Here is a 6,374-nt window from a genome sequence, read left to right on the forward strand (position 1 = left end):
TAAACCTGTAGTCATTTTCGTAAAACCAATCACTTTCAATCACTATGTACATTAACGCTTTGGCGTTACGCTGTATTTCTCCGTAGAGTTTTCATCGGTCGCGCTCCACAAATGACGAGAATAGGAAATATTTCGATATTTCTTCACAATTCTGTACAGAAATTTTAACATTTTGTTCACCTTCTGTTAACATTCTTTACCTCTTGAGGTAAATGTTTATACTGTTGTCTAGAAGTGTTTCATAAATGACGCTTTCCTCAAAGTGCCAAGGTGTGCAGTCAAAGTCAATTAACAAAATTCTTAACCTAATTAACAAAAATCATTGATAAGGGTGCAGTGTTAACTCACTTACTCTCTGAATGATTGACACGCGACTTCTTCATATAATTTCAAACCCTTCATAAAAGCTCACGAGTAATGGAATTGCAGCATATGAAAGTGGGTAAACTAGCTATGGGGGTTCAGTTGTGATTAGACATCGACATGAGAGAAGGTACCATATCACAATCATTTGCCTTGAAAAGCACTTCTAAGGTGTGTGTGCTATCTTATTCAAAATGCAGATGTATTTACCCTATCGAGAGATCTTTTTTCGACTTTGTAAATCCTTGTGGCTCCGAATAGCTTCCACAAATTTCCTGGGTTATGTTTATGGAATCAGTAAGCAGCTTGAAAAGATTGTTGTTGAGATTATAGACAGGATTTAAAAAGTTAAAAGAAAACTTTTGACCCCTCTCTTTATTGCCTGCTAAAGGATTTCAACATTATGAGAGGTGAATTCTCTTATACCTCTCGGAAAGTTGAAAGTGAGGTTCGGAACAATATTTTGGTTTTAGACATGTATTTAACAGTTATTCCACGAGCGCGCGTTGGATATGAGATGATAGATAGCCAACGAGACGCGTAGCACCAAGTTGGCTAGAATAATGTCATATCCAACAAGCGCGAGTGGAATAATTTTTTTATTTAAAAAAACGCCCCCAAGATATTAGAGAAGTCTTCTCGACTTTATTTTGTAAGAAGAAACCGGATTTGACGATGTACAGACATTAAATTGTGGTATATTGGCTCGTATACCATAGTGGCTAAGCCAATAAAAAGTCTTGAATTACATTATCCAATGATCCAGTTTTTAATGAAAATGAATAGCCAACAAGTGGAAGAATTTAGTGGAATTCAATTAGTATTCATACGTAACAGACCTCGCGTTGTAAGATATGAATTAATTAGATAAGCATATTGAAAAGAGTTCTCGTTTTTGGTATATAGAACAAAGCGGGTTTGACAATAATCAACTGAATGATGGTCAAATGAGCCTACGATGCTGCGCGTTCGGAGCAAAAACTTTATTGTACATAGTGATTGAGTTCTCAGATATATTGCGTTGCCAAGGTAACTAAAAAAAGACTTCTTAAAAGGGGAGACCTTTAGACTTCTAAGAACAAACTCCTCTTAAATATTCGAGGAGAAAATTACTAATGAAGCTCATTTGCTAAAGAGAGGCTACCCAGAGGACCCTCATTAGCACAACCCTCTCAGAAGTGAATTAAAAAAACAGGAAATTAGCTCTTCAACAGAAACAAAAAAAGAACTAACGAATCTTGCCTTTTGTTACACAAAAGGATCGGGATGACAAAAACCGATAGACATTACAGTAGCGTGCTAATTAAGTGGACGCGAAAAATTGAATGATGTCAATTAACGATTATCTTTATAATTAGTGAAACAGAGACTTTTGTGACCAAGACGAATTAAATCGATTCCTATAAAGTTGAATGCGCCCGAAACCTATTTAGTTCTCAATTTTATGTACCCAATCAAAACGGAACCATCAAGTGAAAAAGTTTCAAAAGCACTGTTACATAAGGCTTTTCAACTTTCCCCCCACCCCCTCCCTCGCTATCTTGAACACAAATAAAACCTGTTTCTACTGCCACTTTATCTACAACTTTTTAATTACGGCTGAATCAGAACAGGTTAATATCTACTTAATAAGTTTCCACTCCTATAAAGCACCCTCATTCCAATGAGCTCCCCTTTTCTCTGTCGATATTTTGCATAAGTGCCCAAGCGCTTATTTGAGGAAGTACATTAAGCAGAATTGGTTGATTAGGTTTGAAAGAGGACATGCAACTTCTCAAAATAAGATTTTCTGATAGGATTATTACATTTACAAATAATTCAAGATTTCACAGAGTTTTTGCAACGCGGTTTGACGTATGTACGCCCAAGAATTTTGGTAATCATGCCGGAATCATGCTCGATCTTCTGACTACAGTATTGCGCAAAAAATTATGCCGGTGTGGTTTATCTGAACATATCAGTGACCGTCAAATAGCTTCAATTAAAGTCTATCAGTTCTCACTATTTTTACTGCTCGTCAGTTCGGTATCTCAAGGGCTCTCTGGATTTCAAGACTGGTGGCCAGTCTCCAAATGTCTTAAAATATGCTAACTAAAAATCATTCTCCGTATTACAAATTTCGCCCAAACACATATTTCATTGAGAAACACACCGTCTCTTCGCTCCTTGCAATTGGAATGTTCTCTGCTTAGCATATGAGAGAATCGCTCAGACTGGGAGTATATCATTCTCTCAGCGAATAAAGTAGCACGTGTCTCTAGAATATTAAAAGAAACATCTTGCTATCCAGTCGATAGCAAGATAGTCAATCAGCTTTTTGCTAGTCTTAAAAACCGAAACAGTCACGACGTACAAACTCCAAGAATCAGCAAGATTCCTTTTGTAGGATTGCTGATTTTAGCCAACAAGAGGCTCCAACTAATATTTCGGTAAGGACGAGTGTCAGTCCGCCGCAGTTTAAAAACCAGGCGTCAGTGTATTATGAAGGACAGTGGAGTTGCCGGCGGTTTGGATTCTCCATTCTATTACCTCAAATCGCTTCTAAACGAATTTATTGCTGGATAAATGGCGATCGCTAAACGTGCGAGAAACACTCGTACAAATGTAATTCAATGAAAAACTCTGATCTTCGAAGCCCGGTCTAAGACTTCTATAGATGTCATTGTCAGGTTATATTCGTGCGGCACCCGAACTAAATTATTTCTGATATAGCAATCGAGATTATTCAAATACAACTGAATCAGTTCACCTTTTTTTTTCGCCTTCACATATCGGACTGTCATCGGAATGTCACTGTCAGGTTGTATTTGTACAATTCTGCGTGAGACTTTTTCAGTCCCTCCAACGTTACAGCGATAAATAAAGATTTTATGTCGTTTGGTACTTACAGTATTGCGAGCTCTGTAGTCCTGTCGAAAACTCCCAGGGGTAAGTTCTTTAACTGATTATTGGACAAGTCCCTGTCAACAAGATGTCATTCATCACGTCAGATGGTTAGATTTGCAATGTCAGAAAACGCATAGAACTCTATATGTCTCTTACTGGGTGGAGAGGACTCAAAAAAGCTGCTGATTTAATTTTCACCTTGAAATACATAAGGATGGGCGTTAACCGTAACAAATTCCAGTTAACTATGATTTCCTATCTCATCTAAGACAAAGAACACTGATCGATTAGGTTTGAAGGAAGGCTTTTTCGATGAATATGAAGTGGGAAGCTAGAATGGTTAAAATCCCATCGATAAAATCTACGTCGCGGACAACGAAAATAGAGCACCATTTTCTAAAGCTCACCAAAGACTTGATAACGGATTATTAGGTAAACTGAAGCTTTTCACACATCGTTTTTCACACATTTACTTTTTTGATATTATATGATTATACCCAACGTGAACAACTGATTCTAAATGGTCCAAGCGAGTTAATTATTAAAGCAAAAGACCACACTTTCTATCGCTTTACTGGCTTAATAACCCACGCAGGGTGTAAGAAGTCGTAAAGGGGTTTACGTCAGCGGTCAAAATTAAAGAAACCTTATGCTATCTGACTTTCTCAGCCTTTGGTAGTCTTCAAAAGTTAAACAGTCAAGACGGAAAAATCACTAGAATAAGCGAGTCTCTTTTTTTTTCTTTTCTTTTTCCTTTTCCAAGGAATTGCTAATTTCAGCAAATAAGAGACTCCAACTAATATTTCGGTGAGGAAGGTTGTCAATCAGCCACAACTGAAGAAAAAAACAAAAAAGAAAAACAAACAAAATCAAAAACAGACAATAAAGTTGAAGCGGTTTGGATTTTCCATTCTATAACCTCAAATCGAATGTGTTGCTTCATAAATGGCAATCGCTAAAAATTGTGAGAAACACTTGCACAAATGTAATTAAATGGCATGCTCTGATCTTTGAAACCTGGTCTAACATTTTAAAAAGTGTCATAGCAAGGTTATATTCGTACGGCACCCGAACTTCATTCTTCCTGAGATATCGATCAAGATGGGAAAAGAATTAACTGGACTTACTGCAATAACTAGAGACTATTCCAATACAACTGAATTCACCTTTTTTTCCTTTTAACCATCGGACTGCCATCATGCATTAAAGTAACATTACGAAATTCATATTCGTCGATTTTTAACCCTAACCCAACTGTAACCCTAACCCGACTGTAACCCTAACATCAAAATACTGGAAAAAGGTCAATGGAACTCAAGTGATTTCTGCAACCCCAACCCTAACCATAGGTTTAAGTGGAGACTCGCCATAGCTGTCTCCCGAGGGAGTAAAATACCTTACTCACGTGATGTTAATTTTTTCAATTTAAAGGATTATAACAATTCTAGTAAAGACAAGGGCCGGATCGGGATGACAAAAACCGATAGACATTACAATAGAGTGCACATTGAGCTGACGCACAACTGAGGTTGAATGATATCAATTAACGATTACCTTTCGCAAAACAGAAACTTTTGGGACCAAGACGAACTAGACCGATTCACATAATGATTAACGCGCGAAACTTTATCTACAACTTTTTGCAGCTGAATCAGTACAAGTCAATAATTTCTTAATAAGTTGCCACTCCTATAAAGCACCCTCATTCCAATTAGCTCCCCTTTTCTTCAGCCGAGACTTTGAAGAAGTGCCCAAGCGCTTACTCGAGGAGGTACGTTCGACAGACTTGGTTAACAGAAGCCATTGAACTTGTCAAGATCAGATTCCCTGATAGGATTATTGCATTTACAAATAATTCAAGATTGCTCTGAGCTTTTGCAACACAGTTTCATACATCTACGCTCAAGAATTCTGGTAATGATGCTGGAACCATGCTCGATCCTCTGACTGCAGTATTACATACAAACTTTAATTCATCTGAGCCTATCACGGGTGTCAATCAGCTAATATTTAAAAACCAGGTGTCAGCATATTATGAAGGACAAATTAAAAGAGTTGCGGGTGATTTGCATTCTTTATTCTATAACCTCAAATTGCATCCATGCGAATTTTCTGTTAGATAAATAGCGATCGTTAAAAGTGCGACAAACACTCGCAAAAGTGTCATGAAATGTAAAACTGTGATCTTTGAAGCCTGGTCCAACATTTCAATGGATATTACTGTCAGGTTATATTCGTATGACACCCGAACTGAATAACTGTTTTATTAAAAACGCCCCCAAGTAATTTTTATTTTGTAAGAAGAAACCGGATTTTTTAGCTCCCGTTTGATTTTAAGCTGACCTGTACGCTTAACATATTTGTAGATTATGGTATATTGGCTCGTATACTATAATGGCTAAGCCAATAAAAAGTTTTGAATTGCATTATCCAATGATCCAGTTTTTAATCATTTCTGAGATAATGATCAAGAACTAGAGATTATTCAAATACAACTGCATCAGTTCGCCTTTTTTTTATTTGCCTTTGCATATCGGACTGTCAACGGAATGTCACCGTCAGGTTATATTTTTAATGCACCCGTGCTTAATTATTCCTGAGATGGCGATCAAGATGAGAAAGGAATTCATCAGACTCAAATAACTAGAGATTACTCAAATACAACTAGAACAGTTCCCTTTATCTCTTCACTTTTGCATGTCGGACTGTCATCGTGTATTAAAGTTTCTTATGAAATTCCTAAGGTCGTCAATTGGAGGTTCCACTCACCTTCAAAGCAATTATTTGGGATGCGTTCCCATCTGTAACTATCTAAATATTGTCCATAAAATCAAGAGAGCTGTCGAAGCGCCGTGTCTCAGTGCAATTGTTTCCATCAGATTCTTTATCGAGTTCAAGTGATGTTTCGCTTTAGCTATAAATCGTAATAACGTGTTCTGCACTCTGTTATATATTGCCCGAGATCCCAAGATCGCGATCGACATGTACCGAACAAACGCTGTAGTTATCATTTCTAGTGAAGGTCATATCCAGTGTATGGTTACAATCAGTAATCGCTTCCGGCAATTCTACGTTCAATAAAACTTAGTTTTAGAAACTGCAAAACTCCATGAAAATCACCGTTA

General features: G+C 37.2%; 1 long non-coding RNA gene across 1 annotated transcript in view; it reads right to left on the minus strand.

Annotated features, from left to right (window-relative positions):
- The window catches only part of LOC148731150 (uncharacterized), a 28,923-nt gene extending 25,600 nt beyond the window's left edge, over window positions 1-3,323 (minus strand). The window contains exon 1 of the long non-coding RNA XR_016001209.1: window positions 3,252-3,323. This is a non-coding gene — a long non-coding RNA (uncharacterized LOC148731150). The remainder of the gene's footprint in view (window positions 1-3,251) is intronic.
- Window positions 3,324-6,374: the final 3,051 nt, after the last annotated feature.

The sequence above is a fragment of the Stylophora pistillata genome, chromosome 5, assembly GCF_964205215.1.
Source record: "Stylophora pistillata chromosome 5, jaStyPist1.2, whole genome shotgun sequence".
Lineage (NCBI taxonomy): Eukaryota > Metazoa > Cnidaria > Anthozoa > Scleractinia > Pocilloporidae > Stylophora > Stylophora pistillata.